Below are 22,444 nucleotides of genomic sequence, written 5' to 3'. Positions count from 1 at the left end.
AAAGTAGCCTAAGCTATGCTCTGCTTTACACAGCACAAGCTGCCCCTTGCCTCCCCCTTGCAAACATAGACGGAGGCTCGGCTCGCATGCTGCTTCACAGCCCCTCGCTCCCCTGGAAACACAGACAAAGGGTCACTGATCACTGTCTGGAGATGGTGGGCGGCGGGACAGACACTGCTAGCCCCACGTGTATCAGCCTCTGATGTGGTTTTCAACTCCCAGCTGCAGAGAACGGGCAGGGGAGTTCTGGATGTCTCTTATCAACGGCTTGCAGTGCAAGAATGCTGATAGCTTGAAGGGGGAGTACACTTCCGGTCCCATGAGGCAGTGTACGTAAGTACTAGTTGCACTTAACTCGAATGTACTTAACCCGGGAACTGCCTATATGTGTATCAGATTCAGTGCAAACGTGATACGTATAAATATACATCTAAATTCATGAACTCATATAGTGCATGATGTGCCTTAGAAAAACGCTTGGCTATATAAATACATCATAATGTAGGGAAATCAAGGTCCTATATAATAAATAGTCACCTTATTCATATGGAGCAAGCACATGAACACTGAGCCCAGGCCTCTGCATCCAGGGCCGGCTCTATCATAAGGCAGCCCAAGCAGCTGCTTGGGAGGGGGGGGGGCGGAAAACAATTAACTTGCTAACTTACATTTACCCCGCTGAGCCTGTTGTGCTGAGCAGCCCGGCCACCCCCGCCCTCACTCACTCTCTCAGTCACAGAGCGGCACGCAGCTGACAGGCTGAGGCAGCAGCCGCTACGAGACCCTGGTGTATTTAATTCTCATTTAGCATGTCTTTCAGAAAATTTTCTCCTGGGAGTCGAACTCACAACCTTTTACATCAGAGGCAAGGCATTTACCCACACAGCTATGAGAGCTGTATAGCCAGTTACTTATGAGACTTCTACTGTAGAGAACTTTGCTACCTAGTGTACATACACATGACAGCTGCCCCAGCACACTGTGTATGGATGTAGCACTGTGTATGGTTGTACACTAGGTATCAAAGTTATCTACAGTAGAAGTCTTATATTTTTATTTTTATTTTTTACATAACTGGCTATACAGCCCTCATGGCTGTGTGAATAAGTGCTTTGCATTTGACACAGAAGGTCGTGGGTTCAAATCCCATCATAAACTTTTCTGAAAGACAGGCTAAATAAGAACACAAGCACCAAATCTTCAACACTAGAGGCTGGTGGGAACACAGGAAGAGGAAGAGGCCTGCATCGCATCGCTGACATGGAGGTAAGTATAAAAGTGTTTTGATTTTTTTTAAATACCGGACTGTTACTTTACTGCCACGGGGGAGGGGTGCTATTGGCGCCATGATACTGGCACATGGAGGTGGGAGGAGAGAGGCACTTGATACTGGCACATTAAGGGGTAGAGGGAGAGGATGGCACTATGATATTGGCACATAGGGGGGCAAGAAATGGACATGAATCATGAGGGGCAGAAATGTGAAATGATGGGGGGGACAAAAAATGGACATGAATCGTGAGTGGCAGAAATGTGAAATGATGGGGGGGGGGGCAAGAAATGAATATGAATCATGAGGGAAAGAAATGTGAAATGATGGGGGGGGCAAGAAATGGACATGAATCATGAGGGGCAGAAATGTGAAATGATGGAGGGGCAAGAAATAGACATGAATCATGAGGGGCAGAAATGTGAAATGATGGGGGGGGGGCAAGAAATGGATATGAATCATGAGGGGCAGAAATGTGAAATGATGGGGGGCAAGAAATGGACATGAATCATGAGGGGCAGAATTGTGAAATGATGGGGGGAGGGGGGTGCGCCAAAATGTAGATTTGCTTTTGTTGACAAAAATCCTTGCACCGGCACTGTCTGCATCATCCTTCATTCACTGCGCAAGCGCAATTCTTATTGCCACATCCCCTTGCCGCTCGTGATCGCCATCTTGTTTATGGCCAAAGGAATGGGTAACCCCGTATTCATATTGTTTAATTCTATATTTAACTTCTATGTCAACCATTAGTTCAACTATAAAATTTACGTTACCAGGTAGCTATATTGATCTTGTTCACACTACGATCACCCATGTAATAACACATCAGGATCAAAGATCACAGAACAATTCCAATAAATGAATCCCCCTCACAGGCTTTACTCTAACAATGTATTTTGACATACAGTACAGACCAAAAGTTTGGACACACCTTCTCATTCAAAGAGTTTTCTTTATTTTCATGACTATGAAAATTGTAGATTCACACTGAAGGCATCAAAACTATGAATTAACACATGTGGAATTATATACATAACAAAAAAGTGTGAAACAACTGAAAATATGTCATATTCTAGGTTCTTCAAAGTAGCCACCTTTTGCTTTAATTACTGCTTTGCACACTCTTGGCATTCTCTTGATGAGCTTCAAGAGGTAGTCACCTGAAATGGTTTCACTTCACAGGTGTGCCCTGTCAGGTTAAATAAGTGGGATTTCTTGCCTTATGAATGGGGTTGGGACCATCAGTTGCGTTGTGGAGAAGTCAGGTGGATACACAGCTGATAGTCCTACTGAATAGACTGTTAGAATTTGTATTATGGCAAGAAAAAAGCAGCTAAGTAAAGAAAAACGAGTGGCCATTATTACTTTAAGAAATGAAGGTCAGTCAGTCCGAAAAATTGGGAAAACTTTGAAAGTGTCCTCAAGTGCAGTCACAAAAACCATCAAGCGCTACAAAGAAACTGGCTCACATGCGGACCGCCCCAGGAAAGGAAGACCAAGAGTCACCTCTGCTGCGGAGGATAAGTTCATCCGAGTCACCAGCCTCAGAAATCGCAGGTTAACAGCAGCTCAGATTAGAAACCAGGTCAATGCCATACAGAGTTCTAGCAGCAGACACATCTCTAGAACAACTGTTAAGAGGAGACTGTGTGAATCAAGCCTTCATGGGAGAATATCTGCTAGGAAACCACTGCTAAGGACAGTCAACAAGCAGAAGAGACTTGTTTGGGCTAAAGAACACAAGGAATGGACATTAGACCAGTGGAAATCTGTGCTTTGGTCCGATGAGTTCAAATTTGAGATCTTTGGTTCCAACCACCGTGTCTTTGTGCGACGCAGAAAAAGTTAACGGATGGACTCTACATGCCTGGTTCCCACCGTGAAGCATGGAGGAGGAGGTGTGATGGTGTGGGGGTGCTTTGCTGGTGACACTGTTGGGGATTTATTCAAAATTGAAGGCATACTGAACCAGCATGGCTACCACAGCATCTTGCAGCGGCATGCTATTCCATCCGGTTTGCGTTTCGTTGGACCATCATTTATTTTTCAACAGGACAATGACCCCAAACACACCTCCAGGCTGTGTAAGGGCTATTTGACCATGAAGGAGAGTGATGGGGTACTGCGCCAGATTACCTGGCCTCCACAGTCACCGGACCTGAACCCAATCGAGCTGGACCGCAAAGTGAAGGCAAAAGGGCCAACAAGTGCTAAGCATCTCTGGGAACTCCTTCAAGACTGTTGGAAGACCATTTCAGGTGACTACCTCTTGAAGCTCATCAAGAGAATGCCAAGAGCAAAGCAGTAATCAAAGCAAAAGGTGGCTACTTTGAAGAACCTAGAATATGACATATTTTCAGTTGTTTCATACTTTTTTGATAAGTATATAATTCCACATGTGTTAATTCATAGTTTTGATGCCTTCAGTGTGAATCTACAATTTTCATAGTCATGAAAATAAAGAAAACTCTTTGAATGAGAAGGTGTGTCCAAACTTTTGGTCTGTACTGTACATAACATAAAAGTGTGAAACAACTGAAAATATGTCATATTCAAAAAAAAAACCTCAAGAAGTTAACCCAGTTTTGAAACCACACACCTCACATTATGTACCAAGGGGTTTAGTGAACATTTTGACACCACAGGTGTTTTGCAAAAATGAATTCACAGCAGATGGTGTAAAATAAAAATTGAAATTTTTCCACTGATATGCCATTTCAGTGCCCAATTGTATTGCAAGGGTATTTTTAACTAATTGGTTTTCCCCTTTAATTCTGTTTAACTACTTCACATTCGCACATAGGATATAAACGTACTATGGGTGGATGTTTATCTCTGAATGAACGTTCTGAAACGTCCATTCAGAGATGGCAGTTGCACGCTAATCGTGCAGTTGCCGAGCGGGGGGCCCACTGTCAGTGACAGAAGGGCAACCCAGAGAGAAGGCAGGGGCAGTTCCCAGGTGTCCCTGCCTTCTAGATTGCTGTATACATCATGTGGCTGCCGGGGTTGGGAGAGTGCAGGAGCTGTCAGGTCTTCCATAGACCGGTGTACAGCCTCTTGGGGGACTGTATTTCCCTTGTAACTATGTCAGCCCCAGTTACAGGAGAAAGTAAAGTTAAATGTCCCCCAGAGGTCTTGTATGACCTTATGGGGGACGCAAAGTGTAAAAAAAAAAAAAATTCCCCAATTAAAAACATTTTTTTTTAAATAGAAAAAATAAAATAGACATAATTGGTATTTCCGCGTCCGTAATGTCCATAAATATATAAATACAGGTTGGATCACATGATCCACCCCGTACAATAAAAAAACATAAAAAAAGAAACTGTGTAAAAAAAGCCATTCTTGTCACCTTACATCACAAAAAGTGCAACTCCAAGTGATCAAAAAGGCATGTGTCCAACAAAATTTCACCAATAAAACCATCACCCCATCCCGCAAAAAATTAGCCCCTACATAAGAAAATTGCTCAAAAAAACTATAGCTCTCAGAACATGGAGACATTAAAACAATCATTTTTGTTTTAAAAATGCTATTATTATGCTAAGTGAAATAGAATAAAAAAGTATACATTTTAGGTATGGCCACGTCTGTAAAAACCAGCTCTATAAAATTATCACATGACCTAACCCCTCAGGTAAACACCGTAAAAAAAAATAAACTGCCAAAAAGCCATTTTTGGTCTCCTTACATCACAAAAATTGCAACACCAAGCAATCAAAAAAGGCGCATGCCCCCCAAAATAGTACCAATCAAACCGTCAGTTCATCCCGCAAAAAATTTGATCCTACCTAAGACAATTGGTAAAAAAATAAAATAAAACTATGACTATCAGAAAATGCGCTTCAAAACTGCTATTATTGTGTTAAAGTGAAATAAATAAAAAAAGTTGACATATTAGGTATCACTGCATCTGTAATAACCAGCTCCATAAAAATATCACATGATCTAACCCCTCAGGTGAACACTGCAAAAAATATAAAAATAAAAACAGTGCCAAAAAAGCAATTTTTTGTAACCTAACATTACATAAAGTGCAACACCAAGTGATCAAAAATGTGTATGCCCCCAAAATAGTACAACAAAACAGTCACCTCATCCTGCAAAAAATGAGATCTTTTCTAAGACAATCGGTCAAAAAATAAAAGCTATGGCTTTCAGACTATGGAGACACTAAAACATAATTGTTTTGGTTTAAAAAATACTATTATTGTGTAAAACTTAAATAAATAGGAAAAAGTATACATATTAGGTATTGCCACGTCCGTAACAATCTGCTCTATTAAAATGTCACATGACCCAACCCCTCAGGTGAACGCTGTAAAAATAAATAAATAAATAAAAACTGTGTTAAAACAAATTGGCAGAAAAATAAAAAAAAATATGACGTTCAGAAAATGGAAGGTAAATGAAGGATAAGCAGCACTAAACATCCCAGCATGGGAACAAGAAAAGTACCATTAATGAGGGTGGTGGTGCTCGCAGATAGAGATCCTGGCCATGGGTCCCGTCATGAGATAAGCATGTATAGAAATCCATAGCACTCCTCCAATAGTGAAAAAATCCAGTTGTTTATTAAACCAGCAGCATAATAATAAAACGTGCCTTTAAATAGTGCTAGTGTGGGTGTTTTGGAATACCACTCAAAAAACAAATAGTTCAAGAAGAATAAGGTTTATTGCGGCTAGCCGGGAGCATTAACAGCTTCAATCGCACAAAGGAAAATGCTCAAAAGGGGAGAAGACACTCATCTTATACACATAACCATCCTAAACTTTACATACTTGTCTTATCCTCATTGGATAAGTTAAACTCTCTCTACAACCCCATTGGACATCTCCATATATGGCTAATGCGTGCTTGCTTTATGTTCTTCTTGGCTAACATCTGTTATTCATTACCAATGCTTGCTTCATCTAATCTATAGCCCCTCACCCAAGTGAGTCTACCCCACACCTTAGGAATGTGTACACACACATAAGATTTGTGAATGTAGTGTCTGGTATAATCTGGCAGCATTATACAATATATTTTTCATTTTCTCCTTCATTGCCCCCTGATACTGACATTTATACTACGCACACAATTTCTCTGGCTTTCTGCAATTCAACATATGATGTTCTCATCCAATGAACAAAGTCCACACTTCCGGATCCTTGACTTCCTCTGTAGCAACAGGTGCGTAGACAAGCATCATGGTGGCTTTCAAGAACAGTCTTTTACAGCATAAAAATAACAGACATACAAGACACAATAACAGTACTGGAACACATACAAGCATGACAGTCTTCAGTAATGGCAAGAACCAAGATGGAAGATTCAAAGACCACCCTGAGAACCAGCCACCTATAACTCCAGCTTCATCAATCATTTGCTTATTCAAAGAATGGAGGTTCTCCATGGCCCTAACAAGAGTCCCATTTTCTCATCATCATTCGCTGGAATGAAAGTACAGCAAGAGTCTCCAATAACTGCACAAACTCCTCCTTGAGAAGTGAGAATCATGTCGAGAGCATATAGGTTCTGTACCACTGTCAATCTCAGACCTCTGAGCTCCTTCTTGATGGCATTCAAGGCCTCATCTGTAATATTTATAAACTTTAATAGCTTGTACCTGTTTTTCTGGATCCATTTTGCATTTGCCGCTGCTTGTACTCCAGGAGTCAACCAACTTGCAAAAAACATTTCAGCTTTTGAAGAGATTTTAAAATCTTCTGGAACCTCCTCTGGATCGAAATATGGATTTCTCTTGATTCGCACACGCTCACCTGGAACCCATGCATGCTTAGGGTTTACCAACAAGGGGTGGATTAATTTTACCATTGAGCACACACCTGACCAGTCTCTAGGGAGTCTGGTATACGCCAGACTACCACATTGCCAATATACATCCATCAGTACAGCAGTCCCTTGACTCAAATATTTCTCATATTTGACTAACTTACATTGTGTGTTTGTTCCCAACCTTTTACCATTCTCATCATTAGAATAACATATATAAATTCCCTCTTTTCTGTGACTTTGAGACCTTTCTCTTCTGGATCTTCACTCCATGTTAATGAGGTTATAAAATCTCCCCATACGTTTTTTTACACAGGTTTGTATTGTTTACCAAACTGGAATTGGAAGTGAAGTTCCAAAGAGTCTGGCCTGCACAACCACAATACTTCTACGCAGGGGCGTAGCTAAAAGCTCATGGGCCCTGGTGCAAGAGTTCAGCTTGGGCCCCCGTTGTTCCTCAGTGCTCGTTGGCAAGGGGCAGGGGAGCACATATCCTTCCTGCTGCCTGAGGCAAACCATGAAAGGGCACCCCCTCATGCCAAATTCTTAACCTAACTCCTTCCCTCCAGCCAGAGGTGTAAATTGACTAGTATGCGCTTTCTATAATGCCAGTGTCTTATGTGGCACAAGGGTCTTTGGGCTCCTTCAGGCTCCTGGGCCCTGTAGCAACTGCTACCTCTGCACCCTCTATAGCTACGCCCCTGCTTCTACGAAACCTACAAATATTTCTAATCTATATGCAGCTAAACCTAAAAATACATTAGTTATATAGACACCATTATAAACCAGTAACACTAATAAGCCTAATACCCACTTATTCACATTGTACAATATAAATTCCAACAATATGGTGTTATCAGGTCCTCCTCAGTATCAGGAAGAATACATAACATTGTAATCATTTTAACAATTTGTACATATCAAACAATCAAATTGATTACTTTCACAGTAGCCATATGAAGATTAATAAATGTATTGTCCTAAATGTCCTTTAAACCTCAGAAGTCCAATAAGCAGCACAATGCAGAGACTAAAGACTCTTCTTGTGTTTCCCTTTAGTTACAGATGTATTTGTAAAGGTCGGTGTGTCTCCAGTTGGTTTCTCTTTTAAACACTTCACTAATTTTGAAGTAATCAAATCAGTAATTCAAAGTTTTCCTTATGTCTCTTAACACCTGCCCAATCATCAATGCTCACAGGGTTTGTGGAAAGGTAAAGCCACTGAATTCACATCTGGAAGGAAATCACACACTTAGGCTACTTTCACACTAGCGTTCGAGCGGATCCGTTCTGAACGGATCCGCTCATATTAATGCAGACGGTGGCTCCGTTCAGAACGGATCCGTCTGCATTATAACTTAGAAAAATTTTCTGTGTGAAAGTAGCCTGAGCGGATCCGTTCAGACTTTACATTGAAAGTCAATGGGGGACGGATCCGCTTGAAGATTGAGCCATATGGTGTCATCTTCAAGCGGATCCGTCTCCATTGACTTCCATTATAAGTCGGAACGGATCCGATCGCCTCCGCACGGCCAGGCGGACACCTGAACGCTGCTTGCAGCGTTCAGGTGTCCGCTCACTGAGCGGAGCGGAGGCTGAGCGCTGGCAGACGGATGCATTCTCAGTGGATCCGCCTCCACTGAGAATGCATTAGGGCCAGACGGCTGCGTTCAGGGCCGCTTGTGAGCCCCTTCAAACGGAGCTCACGAGCGGACACCTGAACGCAGGTGTGAAAGGAGCCTTAGTTATCTACAGCAATTAGTTGGTTTTATAGGACTCCCATACAGATCTCACACTAGCAGCTTGTCTCCACTGCTCCTCTCTAAAAGAACTATAAATTCTAGACTGTATTACAGATCTCCACAAACTTGTCCAAGACCACAACCTGTCTCCTGATTACTAGTACATCCTGTATCTTGGACAAATTATAGCCCACTTCCCCACTTTGGTGTCTCTGATCCTCATGGGCCAGAAGCCACAAACCTTCTTCGTATCTGTAGCCTTTGCTGTTGCCTTTGCTACAGGCCAGGTTTTTTAATATACTGGAAAGAGATCAATACAGACAAGGACATATTTACACTGTTCTACCTTTGGTAGCTGAATGTAGTCAATACGCAGTCTCTGAAATGGGTAAGATGAGGGAAAGAGATCAATACAGACAAGGATATATTCACACTGTTCTACCTTTGGTAACTGAATGTAGTCAATACGTAGTCTCTGAAATGGGTAAGATAACCTGGGCATACGCCTTTCTGGAACTCCCATAGTTCTCCCATCATTATTACAGCATTCACCTTCAACTAACCTAGTAGCAGCATTGTTGAACCCAGGAGCCATACACACAGAACCCAATCACATATTCCCTCTCTTGATTTGCCCATGTTCTAAATCCATCCTTATTGGGTAGAGTGCCCTCTGAAGGTAGAGTTCATTCTCCAGAGTTCATTCTCACTCATCACTTCTACTTCTTGCTTCCATTTTTCCCTCCAGCCTCTGTAGCCTGTATTGGACTCACATTTTGGAAGTCTACTGGCCCTCCTGTATCACATAGACCCCCACTTAAAGTAAGCTTCAGGTAATAGTTTAGCCTTTAGCTCCTCAGGTAGTATCAGGGCATCAAACACCTTTCACACATTCATATTCAATATTGATGGGCTTACCCATGGATCCAACAAAATCTCTAATCACTATAATTATGGGTGCTACCAAGGCCATACCTAGCTTACCCTAAGCCATCTTACAAACCTCATTGAGTGCCTTCAGCTTCGTCTCCTGCACTGACATTGCTGGAGAGAGTGGTTCTTACTTGACAACATCAGTTTGGGTAGAGGCAGTGGCGTAACTACCAGGGAAGCAGGGGAAGCAGCTGCTTCGGGGCCTGGGCTGCCAAGTTAGTTAAATATCGATTCTTGTCTTAATGTTCAGGGCCCCTTCACAGCATCAGCAGCGGCTGACCAGGCCCCCTCACTAATGTGATCTAATCTTACTGTCTCCTGATGTGTCTGGGATTTGAACCCACAACCTCCAGTGTATCAGTGGCAAAGTATTTACCCACACAACTATAAAGGCTGCATTGCAACTGATTAAAAAAATATGAGACTTCTACCGTTATAGCTGGCTAAGTGTACATCTATACACATGACAGCTGCCCCAACACACCCAGCACTGCTATATCTCTATATGACAGGTGTCCCAGCACACTCAGCTCTGCTATATCTCTATATATGAGCAGCTGTCATGTGTATAGATGTACACTTAGCCAGCTATAACAGTTTCAGTCAGCAGCAAGGCAGCTCTTATGGTCTTGTGGTTAGGTGCTTTGCCTCTGATACAGAAGGTTGTGGGTTTGAATGCCAGCCGAAACTTTTCTGAAATACAAGCACTGATTACATATATGGACATACAGGGCGGGACACAGGAAGAGGCTGCATCACATCGCTGACATGGAGGTAAGTAGAAGTGTTTATATATTTTTTTTTAATACCCGACTGTTAGTGCCATGGGGGGAGGGGGGTTGGCACCTGATACTGGCACCTGGGGGGGAGGAGGGGTTGGCACCTGATACTGGCACATGGGGGGAGGGGGGTTGGCACCTGATACTGGCACCTGGGGGGGAGGGAGAGAGGCATTTGATACTGGCACTTTTTTTGTGGGGGGGGAGGGGGAGATGGCACTATGATACTGGGACATGGGGGGAGGAGAGAGCATTCATTGATTAATTAATTAAAAATATATCTAATCCAATTTTAGATTTGGACAGCAGTGACGCGTGCCTGACTGTTACGCTTTACTGATAAATATTGAATATTCTATTAATAAATGTTACTCTTCCTCAGAATGACAAAAAAAAATAAAAAAATACTTACTGGACTATGGTGGCCACTGGAAAAAACAGTGCAGATAGACTTTAGCAAAGCAAGGTATCTGCTTACCTGTAATTTGCACAGGCCTGCACTGCAGAGATTTTACTGCCAGCGTAAAGGGTTCGAGTATCTGGGATCACATCGGGTATCACCAACATTCAAGTTTTTTAAGTAAGATCTCTCGATTGCCACCCCTTTGGGGTTGTGGAATCCCATTGATTACCTGATACCTTAATTGGGAAATATTGTGTCCAAATTTTTAGAAATGTTCCGGGACAGGGAGATCCAAGACTGAATTGCAAATCTTAGATTTATGTGGCGTTATCCATGCCAGCAGGAGTATGGGGGTCCTTGATGTCCCTGTGCTGCGGATAGGGAGTAATTCAGCCTTCCCCTATCAACAGTGGATGTCTTTATGAGTACTCCAGGCATAGGCCCGCACTATCCCAGTGCAGCCTCGGATCTCACATGAGAAAACTACCATGTGTAAGTCAAATAACACTTACACAGGGGGCATTATTCACAAGATATGTCACACAGATTATATTAATATGTACGGTATATACATGATGAGCATTCTTATGCTGAATATATGTCATAAGCGCTATAAACATTGATATGCATTTATGAATGTTACAACCTATGATCTTTGGAAGCATATGAATCGTTAATTGTAAATGGGTTGTATTTGTATGTTATTATTGGGTTCACACCTCCACCTATAGGAATGTGAGGGACACACCCACACTAGCACTATTTAAAGGCACGTTTTATATTGTGATTTCTCTGCTTGATAAAGACCAGAGGTGGACGAAACGTCGCTGTAATTATGCTACTGGTTTAATGAAAGACCAGATTTTTTCACTATTGGTGGAGTTAAGAAAATGGAGACACAAATTTTTGATTTTTTTCGAAAATGCTTTATTATGTAAAACTGAAACAAACACACAAAGAAAGTAGACATATTTGATATTATTGCGTCCGTAACAAACTGCTTTATAAAAATAGCACATGATCTACCCTGTCAGATGAATGTTGTAAAAAAATAAAAATAAAAACAGTGGCAAAACAGCCATTTTTTGGTTACCTTGCCTCATAAAAAAACATAATATAGAGCAATCAAAAATCATATGTACCCCAAAATAGTACCAATAAAACTGGCACCTTATCCCCTAGTTTCCAAAATGGAGTCACTTTTTTGGAAGTTTCTACTGTAAGGGTGCATCAGGGGGCTTCAAATGGGACGTGGCATCTAAAATGGGTTGCCAGGTGGAACACTAAAGGGTTAACAAAGTTTGTAAAATTAGTTTTGAGTGGTGTAGTTTCTACAATGGGGTAATTTATGGGGGGTTTCCACTATGTAAGCCCCACAAAGTCTTCAGACCTGAACTGGTCCATTGTTTTTTTGTCACATATTTATCTTCATGACACTGGTAAAATGAAGTGAAAGAAGTTATTTTTTTGCACAAAAAATTACCTAATTTACCCAAAATTTTGAAAAATTAGCAAATTCCAAAGTTTCAGTTTCTCTACTTCTGTAATACATAGTAATACCCCCAAAAATTGTGATGACTTTACATTCCCCATATGTCTACCTCATGTTTGAATTATTTTGGGAATGATATTTTATTTTTTGGGGATGTTACAAGGCTTAGAAGTTTAGAAGCAAATCTTGAAAGTTTTCAGAAATTTACAAAAACTAAATTTTTAGGGACCAGTTCAGGTCTGAAGTTACTTTGCGAGGCTTACATAATATAAACCACCCAAAAATTACCCCATCTAAGAAACTACTCCCCTCAAGGTATTCAAAACTGATTTTATATACGTCATTTAACCCTTTAGGTGTTGCACAAGAGTTATTGGCAAATGGTGATGAAATTTGAGAATTTCATTTTTTTGCCTAATTTTCCATTTTAACCAATTTTTTCCACTAACAAAGCAAGGGTTAACAGCCAAACAAGACTGTATCTTTATTGCCCTGACTCTGCCGTTTACAGAAACACCCAATATGTGGTCGTAAACTACTGTACGGCCACACAGCGGGGCGTAGAGTGAAAGGTGCGCCGTTTGGTTTTTGGAGGGCTGATTTTTATGGACCGGTTTATTTGCACCATGTCCCATTTGAAGCCCCCTGATGCACCCCTAGAGCAGAAACTCCCTAAAAGTGACCCCATCTAAGAAACTACACCCCTCAAGGTATTCAAAACTGATTGTATATACGTCATTTAACCCTTTAGGTGTTGCACAAGAGTTATTGGCAAATGGTGACGAAATTTGAGAATTTCATTTTCTTGCCTAATTTTCCATTTTAACCAATTTTTTCCACTAACAAAGCAAGTGTTAACAGCCAAACAAGACTGTATCTTTATTGCCCTGACTCTGCCGTTTACAGAAACACCCAATATGTGGCCGTAAACTACTGTACGGCCACACAGCAGGGCGTAGAGTGAAAGGTGCGCCGTTTGGTTTTTGGAGGGCTGATTTTTATGGACCAGTTTATTTACACCGTGTCCTGTTTCAACCCCCCCTGATGCACCCCTGAAGTAGAAACTCCCTAAAAGTGACCCCATTTTGGAAACTACGGGATAAGGTGACATTTTTTGGGGGACTATTTTTAGGGTAAATATGATTTTTGGTTGCTCCATATTACATTTTTGTGAGGCAAGGTTACCAAAAATGTAAATTCTGAAATTACATCTCCATTTGCCATAAACTGTTGAGGAACACCTAAAGGGTTAATAAAGTTTGTATAATCAGTTTTGAATACCTTGAGGGGTGTAGTTTCTTAGATGGGGTCACTTTTAGGGAGTTTTTACTCTAGGGGGGCATCAGGGGGGCTTCAAAAGAGACATGGTGTCAATAAAAAAGGCCATCAAATAGGCCTCCCAGAAACCATGTCGGTCCTTTCCTTTTGCGGCCTGCCTTTTACTGATACAGCAGTTTACGACCACAAATGTGGCATTTCTGTAAACTGCAGTATCAGGGTAATAAATTTTAACTTTTGTTTGGTTGTTAACCCTTGTTTTGTTACCGGGAAAAATGGATTGAAATGGAAAAGTGCCAAAAATAGCGGTTTTGGCACCGTTTTTTTTTTTTTTAACCGTGTTAATCTGGGGGGATAGTCCCAAAACAACAACCACCTTATCCCGTAGTTTCCTAGATGGGGTCACTTTTATGGAGTTTCTACTCTAGGGGTGCATCAGGGGGCTTGAAAGGGTACATGGTGTAAATAAACCAGTCCAGCAAAATCTGCCTTCCAAAAACCATATGACGTTCCCCTTCTTCTATCTCCTGCCGTTTAGCCAAATAGTAGTTTACGACCACATATGGGGTGTTTCTGCAAACTACTGAATCAGGGCAACTCATTTTCAGTTTTCTTTGGCTGTTAACCCATTTTTTTCAGCAATAAAGTAAGGGTTAAAATGGAAAATGTTCCAAAAAATAGAAATTTCGAAATTGTTTCTCCATCTGCCATTAACTCTTGTGGAACACCTAAAGCGTTAACAAAGTTTGTAAACCCAGTTTTGAATACCTTGAGGGGTGTACTTTCTTAGATGGAGTCACTTTTTTTAAAATTTCTATTCATGGGGTGCAACAGGGGGCTTCAAATGGGACATGGTATAAACAAAACCAGTCCTGCAAAATCTGCCTTCCAAAACCCATATGGTGTTCCCCTCCTTTTATGTGCTCCCATTCGGCCAAACAGTAGTTTACGACCACATATGGGGTGTTTTTGCAAACTACCGAATCAGGGCAACCCATATTGAGTTTTGTTTGGCAGTTAACCCTTGTTTTACTCCTGGAAAAAATGTATTATATTGGAAAATTTCCAAAAAAATAGAAATTTCGAAATATTTTCTCCATTTGCCATTAACTCTTGTGGAACACCTAAAGGGTTAACAAAGTTTGTAAACCCAGTTTTGAATACCTTGAGGGGTGTACTTTCTTAGATGGAGTCACTTTTTTAAAATTTCTATTCTAGGGGTGCAACAGGGGGCTTTAAATGGGACATGGTATAAACAAAACCAGTCCTGCAAAATCTGCCTTCCAAAACCCATATGGTGTTCCCCTCTTTCTATGTGCTCCCGTTCAGCCAAACAGTAGTTTACGACCACATATGGGGTGTTTCTGCAAACTACAGAATCAGGGCAACCTATTTTGAGTTTTGTTTGGCAGTTAACCCTTGTTTTACTCCTGGAATTGATTATATTGGAAAATTTTCAAAAAAATAGAAATTTTGAAATTGTTTCTCAATCTTGTGGAAGACCTAAAGGGTTAATAAAGTTTGAAAAAACTGTTTCGAATACCTTGAGGGGTGTAGTTTCTAGAATAGGGTCATTTTTGGGAGGTTTCTATTATCTAAGCCTCACACTATGACTTCAAACCTGAACTGGTCCATAAAAAGTGGGATTTTGAAGATTTCTGAAAAATTTCTAAATTTGCTTCTAAACTTCTAAACCTTGTAACATCCCCAAAAAATAAAATATCATTCCCAAAATGCTACAAACATGAAGTAGACATATGGGGAATGTTAAGTCATCACAATTGTTGGGGGTATTACTATGTATTACAGAAGTAGAGAAACTGAAACTTTGAAATTTGCTAATTTTTCTAAATTTTGGGTACAAATTGTATTTTTTTATGCAAAAAAATTAACTTTTTTGACCCAATTTTAGCAGTGTCATGAAGTACAATATGTGACGAAAAAACAATCTCAGAACGGCCTGGGTAAGTCAAAGCGTTTTAAAGTTATCAGCACTTAAAGTGACACTGGTCAGATTTGCAAAAAATGGCCAAGTCCTTAAGGTGAAATAGGGCTGAGTCCTTAAGGGGTTAATTATTAGGTGGGAAGGGGGGAGAGGAGCACTATTGGGGCATTTACTGGACGTAATATATAGGAGTATTTTATACTGGCACATTATGGGGGCACTATGGGGAAAGGGAGAGAGGAGCACTATGGGGGAATTGACATGGGGGCATTATATAGGGTTATTTTATACATGCTCATATTATGGGGGCACTATGGGGACATTAGCTTAACTGGGGTCACTAAAAGGGGATATTTTTTGTACTGGCACACAGAACAGGGGCATTTTTGCACTAGTGCACATTATTAGGGGACATTTTTTTGCACTGGCGCAAATTATATATTGTTTGTACTGATGCTCATTTTAAGGGGGCATTTTTCTACTGTCACATTATAAGGAGAATTATTACTACGGAGGAGGGGGGCATTATGGTAGGCTTTATTACTATTGGGCGACTATGGGGAACATGATTACTAGTATGGGCACTATGGGAGCATTATTACTTCTGGGGCACAGTGTACTATTTAGCACATTAGTGCTATTGGGGGCACTATTACTACCAAGAGCGCTGTGGCAGAGAATTGTTACTATTGATGGGACTTTTGAGAGCACTAATACTGTGGGTGGCACCCTGGCACAGTATCAGCTTAGCTCAGTTATTTTTGGGGGACACAATGTTTACACTGTTAGTATCAGGGGCACTATTTGCTGGGTGCAGTTATTTTAGGACACTGCGTTCCAATCATTATTTAATTGGGCACTATCTGTGTCCTACTAGTATTATCAGGGGGACTATTTCTGCAGTATAGTATAGGGGAACACAGCGGCACAGTATTGGTGGTGATTTTTTTGTCAAACTGCAGAGATGAGAGATAGTTGAAAAATCATCATAGCGGTATGGTCTGAATGGAGAAGATGAGGAAGAGAACATCTACATCAAAGGAGACATCACTGGATGTTAGGCTACTTTTACACTAGCGTTTTGGCTTTACGTTTGTCAGATCCGTCATGGGCTCTCACAAGCGGTCCAAAACGGATCAGTTTTGCCCTAATGCATGCTGACTGGAAAAGGATCCGCTTAAAATGCATTAGTTTGCCTCCATTCCAGTCACCATTCCGATCTGGAGGTGGACACCAGAACACTGCCTGAAGCGTTTTGCTGTCCGCCTGATGAAGTGGAGCAAGACGGATCTGTAAGTCAATGGAGACGGATCTGTTTTCTCTGACACTATAGAAAACGGATGCGTCCCCCATTGACTTTCAATGGTGTTCATGACGGATCCGTCATGGCTATAGAAGACATAATACAACCGGATCCGTTCATGACAGATGCATGCAGTTGTATTATTGTAACGGAAGCATTTTTGAATGCTAAAAAATGAATGCAAAAAATGCTAGTGTGAAAGTAGCCTAAGAGGTATGGGGCGTTGTATTAGGCCTCTTGCACATGATCGTATGGCTTTTTCAGTATTTTGCAGTCTGTTTTTCACGGATCCGTTGTTCCGTTTTTCCACAAAAACATCTTCGTATGGTTTCTGTATGCGATTAGGGATGAGCGAACCCGAACTGTAACATTTTCGTAAAAATCCGGGTTCGGGTTCGGTGTTCGTCGCTTTCTTGGCGCTTTTTGAAAGGCTGCAAAGCAGCCAATCAACAAGCTTCATACTACTTGCCCCAAGAGGCCGTCACAGCCATGCCTACTATTGGCATGGCTGTAATTGGCCAGTGCAGCATGTGACCCAGCCTCTATTTAAGCTGGACTCACATAGCGCCGCCCGTCACTCTGCTCTGATCAGTGTAGGGAGAGGTTGCAGCTGCGACTATTAGGGCGAGATTAGGCAGTGATTAACTCTGAAAAAACACTTAATTCAGAGATCGATCTGCAGCTGTGGATCATTGAACTGCAGCTATTCAATTGCTCACTGTTTTTAGGCTGCCCAGAGCGTTTTTCTGTCACTTTTTACTGGGGTGATCGGCGGCCATTTTGTGTCTTGTGGTGTGCCAGCACAAGCTGCCACCAAGTGTATTTAACCATTAATAGTGTGGTTATTCTTTTGCTATATCCTACATCAGGGGCAAGCTGCCACCAAGTCCATTTAACCATTAATAGTGTGGTTATTCTTTTGCTATATCCTACATCAGGGGCAAGCTGCCACCAAGTCCATTTAACCATCAATAGTGTGGTTATTTTTTTGGTATATCCTACATCAGGGGCTTGCTATTTTATTGAGGGGTGAAATACAATTGCCAAAATAGCAGTACCCTAAATCTGGTGTTTCAGCTGTGGCCAGCCAATTGTAATACTGTCTGCTGTCTGGCAAAGGATATATTTTTGTTCTGGGTTGAAATACAATTCCCAACTTAGCAATTCCCTAAATCAGTTGTTTCTGCTGTATCAGGCTTACTTTAAATCTATCCATAAAAGGGTATATTAGATTGAAGGTGCACATAGGGTCATTCTCAATAACTTAACACACACGCTACTGTGCATTTCCAAGTCAAATTCTGTCTGTAAACGTATACCTGTCACCCAGCGCCTAAATAATAGGCATCAAATTTATATTCAGCTAAATCTGTGTTTATTGCTGAGGCTGGTCAATTCATTTAGTGTCCGTCAAAGCACAGTTTTTGTTCTGGGTTGAAATACAATTCCCAACTTACCAATTCCCTAAATCAGTGGTTTCTGCTGTATCAGGCCTACTTTAAATCTATCCATAAAAGGGTATATTAGATTGAAGGTGCAGATAGGGTCATTCTCAATAACTTCACACGCTACCGTGCATTTCCAAGTTTAATTCTGTCCATAAACGTATACCTGTCACCCAGCACCTAAATAATAGGCCTCAAATTTATAGTCAGCTAAATCTGTGGTTATTGCTGTAGCTGGTCAAGCTATTTAGTGTCTGCCAAAGCACAGTTTTTGTTCTGGGTTGAAATACAATTCCCAACTTAGCAATTCCCTACATCAGTGGTTTCTGCTGTATCAGGCCTACTTTAAATCTATCCATAAAAGGGTATATTAGATTGAAGGTGCAGATAGGGTTATTCTCAATAACTTCACACGCTACTGTGCATTTCCGAGTCTAATTCTGTCCGTAAACGTATACCTGTCACCCAGCGCCTAAATACTAGGCCTCAAATTTATAGTCAGCTAAATCTGTTGTTACTGCTGTGCCTGTATTAGTGTAATACAGTACCTAAATAGATAGCCAGATAGTGTTAGGTGTCTGTAAAAAAAAGGCCTGAATTTGAATTCAATACATTGGGCCAAATAATATTTTTCTTATTGTGGTGAACGGTAACAATGAGGAAAACATCTAGTAAGGGACGCAGACGCGGACATGGTCGTGGTGGTGTTAGTGGACCCTCTGGTGCTGGGAGAGGACGTGGCCGTTCTGCCACAGCCACACGTCCTAGTGTACCAACTACCTCAGGTCCCAGTAGCCGCCAGAATTTACAGCGATATTTGGTGGGGCCCAATGCCGTTCTAAGGATGGTAAGGCCTGAGCAGGTACAGGCATTAGTCAATTGGGTGGCCGACAGTGGATCCAGCACGTTCACATTATCTCCCACCCAGTCTTCTGCAGAAAGCGCACAGATGGCGCCTGAAAACCAAGCCCATCAGTCTGTCACATCACCCCCATGCATATCAGGGAAACTGTCTGAGCCTCAAGTTATGCAGCAGTCTCTTATGCTGTTTGAAGACTCTGCTGGCAGGGTTTCCCAAGGGCATCCACCTAGCCCTTCCCCAGCGGTGGAAGACATAGAATGCACTGACGCACAACCAATTATGTTCCCTGATGATGAGGACATGGGAATACCACCTCAGCACGTCTCTGATGATGACGAACCACAGGTGCCAACTGCTGCTTCTTTCTGCAGTGTGCAGACTGAACAGGAGGTCAGGGAGGAAGACTGGGTGGAAGACGATGCAGGGGACGATGAGGTCCTAGACCCCACATGGAATGAAGGTCGTGCCACTGACTTTCACAGTTCGGAGGAAGAGGCAGTGGTGAGACCGAGCCAACAGCGTAGCAAAAGAGGGAGCAATGGGCAAAAGCAGAACACCCGCCGCCAAGAGACTCCGCCTTCTACTGACCGCCGCCATCTGGGACCGAGCACCCCAAAGGCAGCTTCAAGGAGTTCCCTGGCATGGCACTTCTTCAAACAATGTGCTGACGACAAGACCCGAGTGGTTTGCACGCTGTGCCATCAGAGCCTGAAGCGAGGCATTAATGTTCTGAACCTTAGCACAACCTGCATGACCAGGCACCTGCATGCAAAGCATGAACTGCAGTGGAGTAAACACCTTAAAAACAAGGAAGTCACTCAGGCTCCCCCTGCTACCTCTTCTGCTGCTGCCGCCTCGGCCTCTTCTGCTGCTGCCGCCTCGGCCTCTTCTGCTGCTGCTGCCTCGGCCTCTTCCTCCGCCTCTGGAGGAACGTTGGCACCTGCCGCCCAACAAACAGGGGATGTACCACCAACACCACCAAGCATCTCAACCATGTCACACGGCAGCGTTCAGCTTTCCATCTCACAAACATTTGAGAGAAAGCGTAAATTCCCACCTAGCCACCCTCGATCCCTGGTCCTGAATGCCAGCATTTCTAAACTACTGGCCTATGAAATGCTGTCATTTAGGCTGGTGGACACAGACAGCTTCAAACAGCTCATGTCGCTTGCTGTCCCACAGTATGTTGTTCCCAGCCGCCACTACTTCTCTAAGAGAGCCGTGCCTTCCCTGCACAACTAAGTATCCGATAAAATCAAGTGTGCACTGCGCAACGCCATCTGTGGCAAGGTCCACCTAACCACAAATACGTGGACCAGTAAGCACGGCCAGGGACGCTATATCTCCCTAACTGCACACTGGGTAAATGTAGTGGTGGCTGGGCCCCAGGAGGAGAGCTGTTTGGCGCACGTCCTTCCGCCGCCAAGGATCGCAGGGCAACATTCTTTGCCTCCTGTTGCCTCCTCCTCCTACCCGGCTTCCTCCTCCTCTTCTTCCACCTGCTCATCCAGTCAGCCACACACCTTCACCACCAACTTCAGCACAGCCCGGGGTAAACGTCAGCAGGCCATTCTGAAACTCATATGTTTGGGGGACAGGCCCCACACCGCACAGGAGTTGTGGCGGGGTATAGAACAACAGACCGATGAGTGGTTGCTGCCGGTGAGGCTCAAGCCCGGCCTGGTGGTGTGCGATAATGGGCGAAATCTCGTTGCAGCTCTGGGACTAGCCGGTTGGACGCACATCCCTTGCCTGGCGCATGTGCTGAATTTGGTGGTGCAGAAGTTCATTCACAACTACCCCGACATGTCAGAGCTGCTGCATAAAGTGCGGGCCGTCTGTTCGCGCTTCCGGCGTTCACATCCTGCCGCTGCTCGCCTGTCTGCGCTACAGCGTAACTTCGGCCTTCCCGCTCACCGCCTCATATGCGATGTGCCCACCAGGTGGAACTCCACCTTGCACATGCTGGACAGACTGTGCGAGCAGCAGCAGGCCATAGAGGAGTTTCAGCTGCAGCACGCACGGGTCAGTCGCACTGCGGAACAGCACCACTTCACCACCAATGACTGGGCCTCCATGCGAGACCTGTGTGCCCTGTTGCGCTGTTTCGAGTACTCCACCAACATGGCCAGTGGCGATGACGCCGTTATCAGCGTTACAATACCACTTCTATGTCTCCTTGAGAAAACACTTAGGGCGATGATGGAAGAGGAGGTGGCCCAGGAGGAGGAGGAGGAGGAGGAGGAGGAAGAGGGGTCATTTTTAGCACTTTCACGACAGTCTCTTCGAAGTGACTCAGAGGGAGGTTTTTTGCAACAGCAGAGGCCAGGTACAAATGTGGCCAGCCAGGGCCCACTACTGGAGGACGAGGATGAGGAGGAGGTGGAGGAGGATGAGGATAAAGCATGTTCACAGCGGGGTGGCACCCAACGCAGCTCAGGCCCATCACTGGTGCGTGGCTGGGGGGAAACGCAGGACGATGACGATACGCCTCCCACAGAGGACAGCTTGTCCTTACCTCTGGGCAGCCTGGCACACATGAGCGACTACATGCTGCAGTGCCTGCGCAACGACAGCAGAGCTGCCCACATTTTAACGTTGGATCCACGGTACAAAGACAATGTGCCCACCTTACTTCCTGCACTGGAGCGTGATAGGAAGATGCGCGAGTACAAGCGCACGTTGGTAGACGCGCTACTTAGAGCATTCCCAAATGTCACAGGGGAACAAGTGGAAGCCCAAGGCGAAGGCAGAGGGGGAGCAAGAGGTCGCCAACGCAGCTGTGTCACGGCCAGCTCCTCTGAGGGCAGGGTTAGCATGGCAGAGATGTGGAAAAGTTTTGTCAGCACGCCACAGCTAAATGCACCACCACCTAATACGGAACGTGTTAGCAGGAGGCAACATTTCACTAACATGGTGGAACAGTACATGTGCACACCCCTCCACGTACTGACTGATGGTTCGGCCCCATTCAACTTCTGGGTCTCCAAATTGTTCACGTGGCCAGAGCTAGCCTTTTATGCCTTGGAGGTGCTGGCCTGCCCGGCGGCCAGCGTTTTGTCTGAACGTGTATTCAGCACGTCAGGGGGCGTCATTACAGACAAACGCAGCCGGGCACACCACCAATGTGGACAAGTTGACGTTCATAAAAATGAACCAGGCATGCATCCCACAGGACCTGTCCATCCCTTGTGCAGATTAGACA

Source organism: Bufo gargarizans, chromosome 10 (assembly GCF_014858855.1).
Source record: "Bufo gargarizans isolate SCDJY-AF-19 chromosome 10, ASM1485885v1, whole genome shotgun sequence".
In the NCBI taxonomy this organism is placed as follows: Eukaryota; Metazoa; Chordata; class Amphibia; order Anura; family Bufonidae; genus Bufo; species Bufo gargarizans.
This window is presented reverse-complemented; position numbering follows the sequence as displayed.